Source organism: Phacochoerus africanus, chromosome 14 (assembly GCF_016906955.1).
Source record: "Phacochoerus africanus isolate WHEZ1 chromosome 14, ROS_Pafr_v1, whole genome shotgun sequence".
Lineage (NCBI taxonomy): Eukaryota > Metazoa > Chordata > Mammalia > Artiodactyla > Suidae > Phacochoerus > Phacochoerus africanus.
Window position 1 is genome coordinate 31,425,474 of NC_062557.1, and position 12,685 is coordinate 31,438,158.

A 12,685-nucleotide genomic window follows, 5' to 3' on the forward strand; every position below is an offset into this window, starting at 1 on the left:
GGTGGAAGTGCAGGAAGAAGGTTCGGGCTTTAGAGCAGCCCTGGCTTGAATGCAGTCTCTTCCAACCTATGAGCTGTTTGACCTTGAGCGAGTTACCCAAGCTGTCTAGTCACGTTGGTGCCGGTTTGTTCAATGCAGGTGATGCAGTTCCCTGATTGGGAGGCACAGTGACTTCCCAGGAGGGGTGGGTAATGGAGCTAGGAGAACCCTCCCACCGTCAGTCCCATCTCAGCAGCTGGTCCAAGAACCAGCCTACCTCCTGCCTTTCTGGTCTCTCTGAAGTATCATGCACAGAGTCCTCTTCATCTACCTGTCCCTAAAATGTCACTGGTCCCCCAAGGCCTTTTCTGTGGTTCTCTTCTTGCTCTGTATTCTCTCCAGGGGGGCAAGGCCCTGCAGTCTGTACTTCTAGTTAGGCCGGATTACTTTTCTGAAGCCTGGACTCGTGTATAAAGCTGATAGCTGTGTCCACCAGCATCTTCATCTGGAGTTCAGAGGTGCCTCGGACTCAATGGATCCCTGTCAGAGGCTGTCTTTTCCCCCATGTTGCCTGTTTCGGTGAATTTTTACCACCTGTCTGGCTGTTTGAGCCAGAAACCCGAAGGTCCATATTTACCCTCTTTCTCTCTCCCCTTACTGACTTGGCATAGACTCATAGCACCGCCCCCATCCCCCCCAGTTCACAACTTTTGAATCTACCTGCTCTTCTTCCACTGATGTGGGGGAATGCTTGCCATTTCCTGTCCCCCCCCCCCCGCCCCCCGGCCTCCTCCACTCACCTGTCCATTGAGGATAAGGAGGTCTGCACCCGGAGGGCCTCTCTTTGTCAGGCCTCAACTCTTCCACCTGCTCCTTGCCCTCTGAGCTCCAAGGACACCGACTGCTTTCGATTCCCTAACTGGCCCATGAGTTCTCTCCCACCTTCGTGACTTCAGTTTCTGTTTTCTCTGCCTTGATCACCTCTTATCTCTTTACTTTTACGGCTGATTCCGAGAATCTTTCAAGATGCCACCTTTCTCTGAGAAGCCTTTCCTCCCTGTACTTCCTCCAAGGATCTGGATTAGTGACCGGCTTTGCAGTCCACCCTTGGGTTTCCTGGGCAGCGCTCTCCCGCAGCACTTGGCACTAGTGCCCCAAACCTGGTGCTTATGTGTTTCCACCTCCAGACACGTCTCCCAGGGGCTGGGGTTTATTTATATATTTTCAGAGCCTAGTCCATAGTAGGTCTCAATAAATGTCTACTAAAAAAATGAATGTTTTAATCAACAGGTCTCAATAAATGTCTATTAAAAAAAAGAATGTTTTCATCAACAGGTCTTTGTTCATCATTCTGTGCAAGGCATTGCAAGCCTTTTTCCTGAAAAGATTTCCAGTCTAGTTGGAGGATGGATAATGGCTTAAATGCTACAAAGTCACTTCACCTGAGAAAACTTCTAGGTGGCATACGCTGAAGTGCAGCATCATATAGACATTCAATGTGAGAGAAGTTGGGCATTGTCGCCAACATTGGGATAGTCAGCCGGAGGGAGACCACCTAGGCCTTGAGTGGTGGTAGAACAGGTAGAGAGGATGAGAGGCAACAATGTCCAGGAGACAAGGCTGACCAGCGTGGCTGGAGCAGAGAGTGCTGGTGGGAGCAGCAGTGCCTGCATGAGGAAGTCCTTGACTTCCAGACAGAGAGCTCAGATTGGGAGGCAGTGGGAGGCCCCTGGCTACCTTTGATCATGGTGATGTTCTAGGAAAAGGAACCTGGTAGCTGTGTTGAGACAGGATTTCAGGAGGCAGAGACCAGTTAGGAAGGTGTTGAATTTGCCCAAGTCCTCAAAGGAGTGGCCTGCCCCTGGCCTGTGGCCAGGATCTGAGCCACAACGGAAAACCTCCGCTGAACTAAAGGGTACTTTCTTGCTAGAGCTAGAATGAGCCTTTGCTGTCAGTCCAGACTCTCGTCTCATCATATAACAGGTGGTCAAACCCAAGCCTAGGGAGGCCCTCCCCCAACAGCTCCTGGCAGGGTCTGTGGATTCGGATCCATGGCTCATTTCTCCCTTCTGCATGAGGGGGGTGTGGCTAAAGTTCAGGGCCTTACAGAAAAGAGGCAAGATGGTTCACAGGCACGAGCAGACCTGGAGGAGGGGCTGGTGTCCCTGGGAGCTTGAAGGATGAGTTTGGCTTAAACATGTTAGCTTCGGGACGGCAGTGAGCAGGAGGCAGTGACCAGCCGCACACTGCCCAGTGCAGGACTTTCTCTGAACTTTGGGGTGAGAGGATTTCGGAGAGCACTGGCTAGGTGCCAAGGCAGGAGGCTTTGGAAAAGCTTGTTTACCTTTAGGTGCTCAGCTTGGAAACTTGCACAGGAAAGAATTTTTGTGGATCTCCTTGAGAAGCCGCAGAACCACCGACACACCTGAATCCTATTCATGTTCATCCGGAAACTCAGGCTTTAAAACAATCCTGTTTTTCTTCCTATGTTTGTTTGGATTGGTTGGGGGTTGGGAGAGGAGGAAGGGTGTCACTCAGGAAAGGGGGAGCCATTTGTTTGCAGTGTGTCCCGGGGTTCACAGTGGGCATCATCAAGCCTCGCCCCTCCCTCGTCCCTTGCTTCACTCTCACCTCCAAATCCAAACAGAAAACTCACATGGCCCAAAGGAGAAGAGTCAGTTTAATAACTCGCCGTGGCAGCACTTTGAAAACTGCATGTTTCAAACGACTAGGCCTGCACATTTTCACCAACTCAGACAATTAAAGAGACGCCAGGGACCTCAGTGGTGCTGATTCCAGTGGTGTGTGTTGTCATTAAAAATGGAAAGAGCTTCTGAAAATAGGCTGCAGGTATATAGAGAGCTTGTTCCTCTTCTGGATAAGAAGGTAGCCCCATCCTAGGAAGACCTCAGTAAATTGCTTAGTGGCCCAATTTCTCCATAGGTAGAAGGTACCCAGTGGACCTGTATACTTGGCAGGGCAGTCGGGAGGCAGGGCGAGGCTGTAGATACTCACACATCGTGCACCTAAACCAGGTCTAGGTGCAGCGTGTAAATGCAGGCAGGAGCCCCTCTCACCTGTTCCTCTGTGGAAAGCTGACAGCATCACTGTGCATGTGGGGGGGGGGGCTCTGAGGAGGGACGAGGTGAACACCCATGGGACTCCAGGCCCCACTTGATCCTCTCCAGATGTCTCTCATTGCTCGTTCTCGAGCCTGTGGAGTTGCAGAAAGGCTTGATGTGGCCATTTTTGATTACAGCTGCTGTCACTGTGGTGGCCTTGGGAGGGATGGAGCTCTTTCAGAAGGAATGGCTGAAGCCAAGATTTGAACACTGGCCAGTGCATGGTTGGTGGGCATTAACCTTCTATTTCCCAGGCCTTTACCCATTTGCTACAAGTGCAAAGGAAACCAGGGGGCCTGCTCTTCTCCGTGTTCCATGACTTTGGGATGCACTGGGGGCAGAGACATGAGTGTGTGGGGGTAGGACAGTGCCTCTTGTTTCCCATTCATGACCCTCCCTATGCACCTTTGTGGGGGGCCGGGTGGTCAGTGTTGCAAGATCTGAGGTGCAGTTCACACAGGCCTTGATCTCTGGCACTGTGAGTGCATTTCTGGCCACCCCATTACTTCTCTGCACCCTAAGATGCTGTAACACCAGTGGGGAGAGGCTCTGGCCCCAGGAGAAGAGGTGGAGGGGCGAGCAGCCCACACGTACCCTGACCCCTGTCCTGGACTTGTGTCACTGATGCTAACAGGCGTGGTTCTGAGCCCCTTTGCTGTCACCTCTTAGTCGGTTCAAGGAGGCAGGTTTCTTGCTGACTCCACTGGCAAAGGCGCCCGATGATAAATACCCTTGGAATGAGAGGCCTTGCTAATCCAGTCCAGCCCTGCCAAGTCAGGAGCTGCCAAGTCAAGTCAGGGCCATTTTGGGTACTGATGCACGATCCCAGGGCAACATGCTTGTCCTGGACATGGGGTCACACTTGGCAACATCCAACAGGCTTTGCTTGGACTACAGCTCTGGGGAGGTGGAGGGGGGGACCTGGGGAGGGACGCATGGACTCCCTGTCCCCGAGGGGCCTCCCCCTGTACTGCCCATCCCAGACAGCCCTAGCAGACAGATGAGGGAGCAGGACTCTGGGTGGTGGAGTGACTGGCCCCCGGCCACACAGCTGTTAAGGGGCAAAGGCACAGGGGGTCCAAGTCTGTCTGTGCTTTCTGCTGAACCATGCCATCTCCCTGGACAGGTCACAGTGGGGGACAAAGGCCAGAAGCCTGGAGCAGTGTTCCAACTGTCTCTGCCCGAACACAGACCCAGTAGGAATTGGCATTCGAACACTTTAGGGGGATAGAAGTAAAACATGCCTCCCCCTGACGTGACCTTTGCAGCCACATCCCATAACAGAGTAAATGAGGCGTGGTCTCCGGCTGTCTAGAAGCTCTTTTAAAGATGCCTGAGTGAGATGCAATGTTGACAGGGCCCCTAGCCCTGTGGGTCATTAGTTGCTTTGTCATTGAAGGCGTGCCCTTGGCACAAGCTCACCATTCAAGAGGACTGAGGTCGTGAAGGAGGGGAGGGAGAGGAGAGGAGGGAGGGAGGGAAAGGGAATGGGGTGGCTGCCTGCCTGGGTATTCTTGGGGCTCTTGTCCATGACAGGAGGCTTTCTTGGGGAACCAGCTGCTGCCCAGGAACATGGTAGACCAGAGGGGAGGGAGCTGGAGGGAGTCCGCCTTTCTTTCTCTGCTGCCCTTTGAGGGGACAGTGGAGCAGAGTAGAAAGGGCAGTGGCCCTGGGACACTATGCTCCACTGGCTTTCCCCCAGCTTTCTGGATGCATGAGTTTGTACAGGTGATTTCACCTCTGACCTTCCATTTCCTCATCCATAAATTGGGCAGGCTGATGGGTCCATGGGATATTGTACATGAGGCCAGGAGACCCAGATCCTGACACTGGACTCTATCAGGAAGCAGAGTCCCTTGCTTTCCTTTGACGAAACAATTTAAGAACTTGGGTTTTAAAGAGTCAGAAGAATTGGGAGGTGAGATTGTTTCATCTACTAGTTGGCCAACCTTGGGCAAATTATTTTGCATTTCTGAGCTTGTGTTAAATGGTGTTTTTCCATTCCTTTATTGCCACATCTAGAAAATGGGGGGGGTCTCATGACTCTACCTTCACATAGCTATTGTGAGGATTGAGTGAGGTGATACAGGAGCAGTGCCTGGGAGATGGCGGGAGCTCCTCCTGGCTGCTCAGCACGTACAATAGCAGTTACTCAGTGGACTGGGGAGGCTAGTCTAACAGCTCACGGGACTCCATTTCTTTTGTCATCTCAGTAAATGGTAACAGATAGACCCCTTCCTAATGTTTCTGCATAATGAATTGGGCTGGCTTCTCAGCATTGTGCTTTACCCCTATTTGCATTGACAGCCTGTTGCTGTGTGGGGGGAAGTTGTTGGAAAAGAGCTGCTTTGATCAAAGCCATCTTTATAGCAGACCTTTCAGTGTACTTATCCTGCAATCATGGGCAGCACTTACTGGGTTCCTTCTGGATTTGTCACAAAGGATGTGTGTGTATGTGTGTGTGTGTGTGTGTGAGAGAGAGAGAGAAAGAGAAAGAGAGAGAGAAGGGGAGGAGAAGAGAGATTTATCTTTCCCTTGAAGTCATTGTATCAGCCATGGCTCAATGAGGCTCAGGACACTTGAAAAGAATCAGGGTTATGGCAGATTCCCAGCTGCTGGGGTTGAGAAGGACACTTTCTAATTTAATCTTTGGCTAAGACTTTTCTTTCTTCACCTCTTCCTCCTTTCTAGGGGCTTGAATAGCCTTCTCTTGGCAGCATTTAACACAGCCTCTTGAAAGTTATAGATGCACAAGGTGAAGCAAAGTCCATTTTTAAAATAATGTTTTATGTCTGTATTTGAAGTAAAAGATGCTCATTATAGACAATTTGCAAAATATAATCAGTTGAAAAAAAAAAAAAAGCAGTCCCTGTTGTCCCAGACGGTCGTTTTTAGGAACCAGGGGTGTTGATTTCTGGTTACTCAGTAGTTAGTACTGAACACCTCTTCCATGCAGGCTTCTTCTCGAAGGTGGGGAAGACAAGGTCCCCGTCCCTTGGAGCTTACATGCAAGAGGAGGGAGATTGTGTCAAACAAATACAAAAGATCATTTGGGGGTGAAGATGAATTTTGCAAAGAAAATGAAATAGGATAGTTTGAGAGGCGGTGGGCTGGACCAGAGGAAAGTCAGAGGGTTAGAGGAGGTGGCATTTGAACTGGTGTCTAAAGGATGTGGAAGGACCAGGCAGGCAGAACGCAGGGGGAAAATGTTTAGGTGGAGAGAGCACTAAGGACACAGGCCTGGGGGGATCCTCTTGGGGCATCTGAGGAGCAGAAGGAAGGGGGCAAGGCTGGCCATGCAGGGTGAGGGGGAGCCTTGAGTGGTATCACCTGTGGCAGTGGAAAGCCTTTGGAGGGTTTGAGGTGGGGTTGCCCACAGAGGTATGTGCTTTTAGCGTGCTTCCCAGTAGCTGTGTGGACAATCCATTGTAGGGACACGGATGGAAGGACGGAGGGAGAGTAGTTAGAAGGATATGACAGGGTTTAGCAGAGAATCGTGCTGGCTCGGACAAGGAGGCATGGGCTCTTTGTTCAATTTTTTAAAAAATATCTGGAATCATGGTATCTATATTTTATATTTGTGTTTATATGGAGATCACTGCTTACATTCCAGGTACTATGCATTGTGTTAAGCACTTTATAGATACCTTGTCTCATTCATTTCTCAACCCTATGGAGCAAACATGGTAATTTCCATTAGCTGTGGAAGAAATTGAAACTCAAAGGGATAGATTTGAAAAAGGGGGAGAAAGTCACCAGTAGTTGCTATTCTTACAGCAGACCTTATTAGGAAATGGTGAGTATTTCTTGCCAGTCCTTTATTCACAAACACCATATTTATAACATGGCTGAGGGAATCAGAATTCAAACCCAGGTCTGACTCACTTCACAGCTTAACCACTACCCTGTACATTTTCAAATCTTGCTATAATGTTAATGTTCTTGTGCAAGCATCTCCCCGCATAGCGTAGCTCAGCTTGTAGGTCAGTCATCTATTGCCATCACAGGTTTACCCGACAATCACAAATACTCAGTAGCACACACGAATGAGGGTTTATTGTTCACTCGTTTGAAATTGCCATAAGTTGGTCTAGGGCTTTGCTGATCATGGCTGGACTCACACATCTCGGGAACAGGGGACTTGGGCTGACCAGGCTGGCCTGTTCCACATGTCCTTTAACCCCCAGGAGGCTTGACCAAGCATATTTTTGGTGGTGACAGAAGTGCTTCAGAGATGCAGCAGGAACATGCAGAGCCTCTATGGGCACAGCCTCAGAACTCACACTCTTGTCACTTCTTCCACATTCTGTTGGCTGGTACACATCATAAGGCCAGCCCAGATTCAAAGGGTGGGGGAATATCCTCGGCCCGGCACTGCAGAGACACATAGAACAGGACGTGAGGCGAGGGACGGACATTGCTGCCTTTGCAGAGCTCTTGTCGGACAGGACAGCAGGTTCCTGGCATCGGACTAGCGACCAGCTAACCAGCCTCATAGTCCAGGAATTCTGTGTCCTTGGGATGTACTAGTGAAGCCTTCACTTAATCTACTATGGCCAATCTTTATTAATGCTTGAGTGCTACTGCAGTCTTCTAAGCTCACTGGCTCCCTGTAATGTAAGGATCCTCAGAAGCAGGGCACTTTCCAGTGAAGTGAGCCCTGATGGTGGTTTTCTTCTGAAAGCAGTGGATGCAAATAGAGTCTGAGATGCTATTTCAAACCCAAATTATGACTCTCTGGGGTCAAGCAGGTTGTTAAGCAAACTGACCACAGACCGGCAATGGGGAGAAGAGGAGGATCATGGACTATGCTCTGGATCGCAAAGAATTATTTCACCTATCAGTTCTAATAGACAACCCTTTGATCAAAACCTGAATGTTTTCTCAGCATTCTTTATGGAAAATCATGTTCATCTGCGGGCTAATGCTGGTCAGTGGTGGACAGTGCTCTGTCCTGGCAGCACAGCTGTGTTTAACTTCCTGAATGGGGCGCACATCAGGAATTAGTGCCGTAATTAGTTTTGAGGGTTAAGTCATAAATGTAGCTACAATTTTTTGCTTTGATGTAGCTGGAAATAAACCATCAACTTGAGGTTGGGATGCTGGACTGTGGCTGTCCCCATTCTTTGATGACTTCTAGACAGTCAGCTTATCGAACATGTGCTAAATTCTTGCTAAGTATCTAAGAATAAGAAACATCCTATCTTCAGTTACGCTATCTGGAGGTTCAGGCTACTCTGTGACAAAAGGGAGGGCAATTTTGAGTTTGAAGGTCACTTCTCATCTCCTTCCAGATTTAAGCCCTTTGTTCCACCCTTTCCACCAGAAATCCTCCTTGGCCCTTCTGGAAGTGACTTTCATTAAGATGCTTTCATGGAAGAATACAATGTTCCAGCCACCTGCAGAATCTACACTATAGAATTGATCTTATTCACCCCAGATCTTTCAGAGAAAGCCTTGGAGAAATACCAAGCTCAGAGTTAACAAACACAGGAGGGAAAAAAAAAAAAAACCCACATGATCATCCTAACAGATGCTAAGGAGGCATTTGAGGAAGTTTAATACATAATTTCTGGTTTAAAAAAAAGGGGGGTCTCGGTGCAATAGGGCTGGAAGGGTTGGAACTATCTTAGCTTGTCAAACTCTCACCTACAAGGATTCTGGAACAAACCTTAAGGATGTGAAGCTTTGAAAGCTTGTTTCATTTAAGTCTGGGACAAGCAGGGATCTCTAGTCTCATCCCTTTTACGCATGGTCTTGCAGAGCTAATGCAGGGAGGTTTTTTCTTTTTATGGGCATGCCCTCGGCATATGGAAGTTCCCTGCTAGGGGTCAAATGGGAGCTGCAGCTGCTGGCCTATGCCACAGCCACATATCTCTAGAGGCAGAAAAGATTATCTATAAAACACAGAGAAGTTAGAACTATTAGAATTAATTAGGGAGTAAAGAGGCTGTACATAAACCCAGCTTTTAAAATGAGTAACATGGAGTTCCCGTTGTGGTGCAGCGGAAGCGAATCCAACTAGGAGCCATGAGGTTACAGGTTCAATCCCTGGCCTTGCTCAGTGTGTTTAGAATCTGGCGTTGCTGTGACCTGTGGTGTAGGTCTCACACGTGGCTCGGATCCTGTGTTGCTGTGGTGTAGGCCAGCAGCTATAGCTCTGATTCGACCCCTAAGCCTGGGAACTTCCGTATGCTGCAGGTGTGCCCATAAAACGCAAAAAGGAATAAAATGAGTAACATCTTCTATGTCAGCAATCACCAATTAGTATAACAGGAAATTCACACTAACAACAACTATTAGAACACAAGGGATAAACTTGGCAAAAAAAATGCGAAAGGGTAAAGTGAAGAAAACTATAAAACTTAACTGACAGATATAAGAAAAAGTCCAAAAAATTAAAATGAGAAGTATACGATGGGTATATTGAATTTTTTTTTTTGATATTTTTTTGTCTTTTTGCCTTTTCTAGGGCCACTCATGCGGCATATGGAGGTTCCCAGGCTAGGGGTTTAATCGGAACTGTAGCCATCGGCCTATGCCAGAGTCACAGCAACATGGGATCTGAGCCGTGTCTGCAACCTACACCACAGCTCATGGCAACACCTGAGCAAGGCCAGGGTTTGAACCCCCAACGTCATGGTTCCTAGTCAGATTCGTTAACCACTGAGCCAAGATGAACCCCCAACGTTATGGTTCCTAGTCAGATTCGTTAACCACTGAGCCATTCTACATTGAATATTTTAAAGGTACCAGTTGTCCCAAAATAAACCTGTGGTTTTCATGCAATCTTCATTCAAAAATCCCCTTAATAACTTTTAATATAACTTAATGTATTCTGAAATCCATGTAGAAGATATAAAAATAGTGAAGAAAGGTTTCTGAAAAGAACAATAAAGAGGGTAGAACTTGCCTTATCAAATATCAAACCTTACTAATACTGTTATATGAAGATATTTGGAAAATATATAAAGCCTCTTGTACTATATACAAAAATAAATCTTAGGTGACTCAAAATCCTAAAAATATAAATTATAGTTGTATTAGAGAAAAGTATAGGGTAATATGTATACATATATGTATGTATGTATATGTGTGTACATTTAGTATTATTTGGGGATAGAGAAGGTATGAAATTAGAAGCCATAAAGGAGAGAATTTCAAGATATTATTACTGTATTATGGGGTAAGATCTCACTAATAGTGCAGAACTCTATAAGCAAAGGTAGAAAATAAACAGTCTGGGAGAAAATATTTTCTACAAATAAAACAGATGAACAGATTATATCAATAGTCTATATAAACAGTTCTTACAAATGAGTAAGACAACAAAATCCATTTAAAGGAGCAAACGATATAAAGAGGGCAGTATACTGGAGAAGAAATAAATACCCAGGAGACATGTGAGATGTTCAGTCTCACTAGTACCAAGGGAAATGTAAATTAAATAATAGTAACATTTGTGTATATTGGATTGGCAACATTTTAAAAATTCAGAGTTCCCTTCTGGTGCAGCTGGTAGTGAATCTGGCATTGTTGCTTGGCCTAGGTAGCTGCTGTGGTGCAGATTTGATCCCTGTCCTGGGAACTTGCATAGGCTGCAGACATGGCCCAAAAATAAATTAATTAAATTTAACAAATAAAATGAATATTTAATTGTGCAAAAATGCACTCTCATAAATGTTAATGCAAGTATAACTAGCTATGATGCATTTAGGAATATAAAATGCACATGTCTTTTGCATAAGCAGTTTCATTTCTAGAAATCTCTTCTATAAGTGTACTTACATACCTAAAAACCCATTTTGGGGAATGATTAGGTAAAGCATTATATATCCAAACTATAGAATACTACTCACTCTTTGAAAAGATCAGAGTAGTTCTGTTTGTACTAACATGGGTAGTTGCATAGGATATACTGGTATATTGAAAAAGTAATTTAAGATCTATGTGTTAGTATAATCCTATTTGGGCTCAATCATTTATGTGTGAAGACCAAGAATTGAGAGGTTTGTACCAAGCAGTTAAGGGTGGTGTCTTCTGGGAAGAGGAGCAAGATGGATTGGGAGCAGGGGAAACACATTTCGCATTTGTTGAAATTTTGCAATGAACATCTTTGCTAATTTAAAAAAATTAATGCAATGATGCATTCTTAATTTAAAAATTCTCAAAATTTTGCAGATCCACAGGAGGTAGGACAAAATAATGAAGATCTACCTCCCTGTTACTCAGTGATACTGTTGACATTTAGGAATAAGGTGGGGGGGGGAGATGAGTCCAGCAGAGTTAATGCAACAGAAAATATAGACAAACAGGATGGTGCAAGGGTACCTTGACAGAAAGGAGATGTGGCTGTGTTTCTCAGGTCCTTTGCTGGTTGCTTCTTGATGCTGAGGAAGCCATTGACTCATCTGTGGTCTGGTTAGGTTTATCTCCATCCGCAGGTAGGGCTGACCTACTTCCATTGGGAGAGAGGGTTGGAGAGAAAGAATGCAGATAAAGGTTCTAACTGTGCAGTGTTACTGTTAGACTGTCCAAGAATGAATGTCAGTACCCAGCATCTCAGAGGGCCACCATTAAGTGAGGAATATTCTTTGTAGAAACAGAGCTCTGAAATAGGCACTACCATAAGGAGAGGGGTGGGAATAAAATAGAGAAAACATGAAGGACCATGTGGTCTGGGAGAGGAGGTGTGTGTGTGTGTGTGTGTGTGTGTGTGTATAAAGCTTAACATTTATAAAGCAATAAAGGAGAACATTTAAATACAACATAATTAACAGAATACTGAAGTACTGAGGAGGAACTCAAAGTAACTTTAAGCAATTAGGTTCAGGAAACATTAATTAAGTGATGCTTCCAAAGGGTAGGAGAGGGTGTATGTGCCTGTGAGTGTGTGTTTAGGGTGGGGGCAAAGGAACTGGTGGGGAGTGAGAGGCCATGGAGTAGCTTTATTATTAAGTTCAAAGAGAGTTTCTAACGGGAAAATAAAATCCTCATTTGACTCTTATATGGTTCATTTTCTGAGGCAGTGTCAAGAGGCCCAAGATCAAATCCAGCCTGACACCATCCAGTACAGAACTCAGCAGCCTCCAGAAGCTGGAGTGAACTGGGCTTGGCTAATGAGAAATCCCCATCCTCTGCCAAAGCCTTGGGGCCCATCTCTTCCTCTTTGGCAGGCAGGATACAAAGAGAGCTCAAAGCAGAGTGGGAACAAAAAGGTCACCCAGAACATTCATTCTGCAAGCTCCCCACTAGGCCCTTCCGGAGCATGGTTTCACAGCTTAGCCAGAAAGCAAGCCAATGGCCTCACCCTTCAGCAGGGGTAGGTTCTAAGGGCACCTCCTGGAACCCCACATGGCACGAGGAAGAGGAGGATGTGGGCCAAACCCAGCTGAGCCGAATCCTCTCGCTTATCCTTTGAGCGTGAAAGGAGTGACTCTAAAATTCAGATGGAACTACAAGTTAAGATTCAGAGCTCTGCGTGTAAGCACTGTGGTCTCTTCACCAATAAGACACATTCTGCCATGCAGTCCACCTGGACATGTTGCAGTGGTTTGCTTTGCGGTGGTTTGCTTTGCAGTGCA

General features: G+C 46.5%; 1 protein-coding gene across 2 annotated transcripts in view; it reads left to right on the forward strand.

Annotated features, from left to right (window-relative positions):
* HLF (HLF transcription factor, PAR bZIP family member) overlaps positions 1–12,685 on the forward strand; it is a 53,990-nt gene that overhangs the window by 30,949 nt on the left and 10,356 nt on the right. The gene's annotated exons all lie outside the window — the stretch shown is intronic.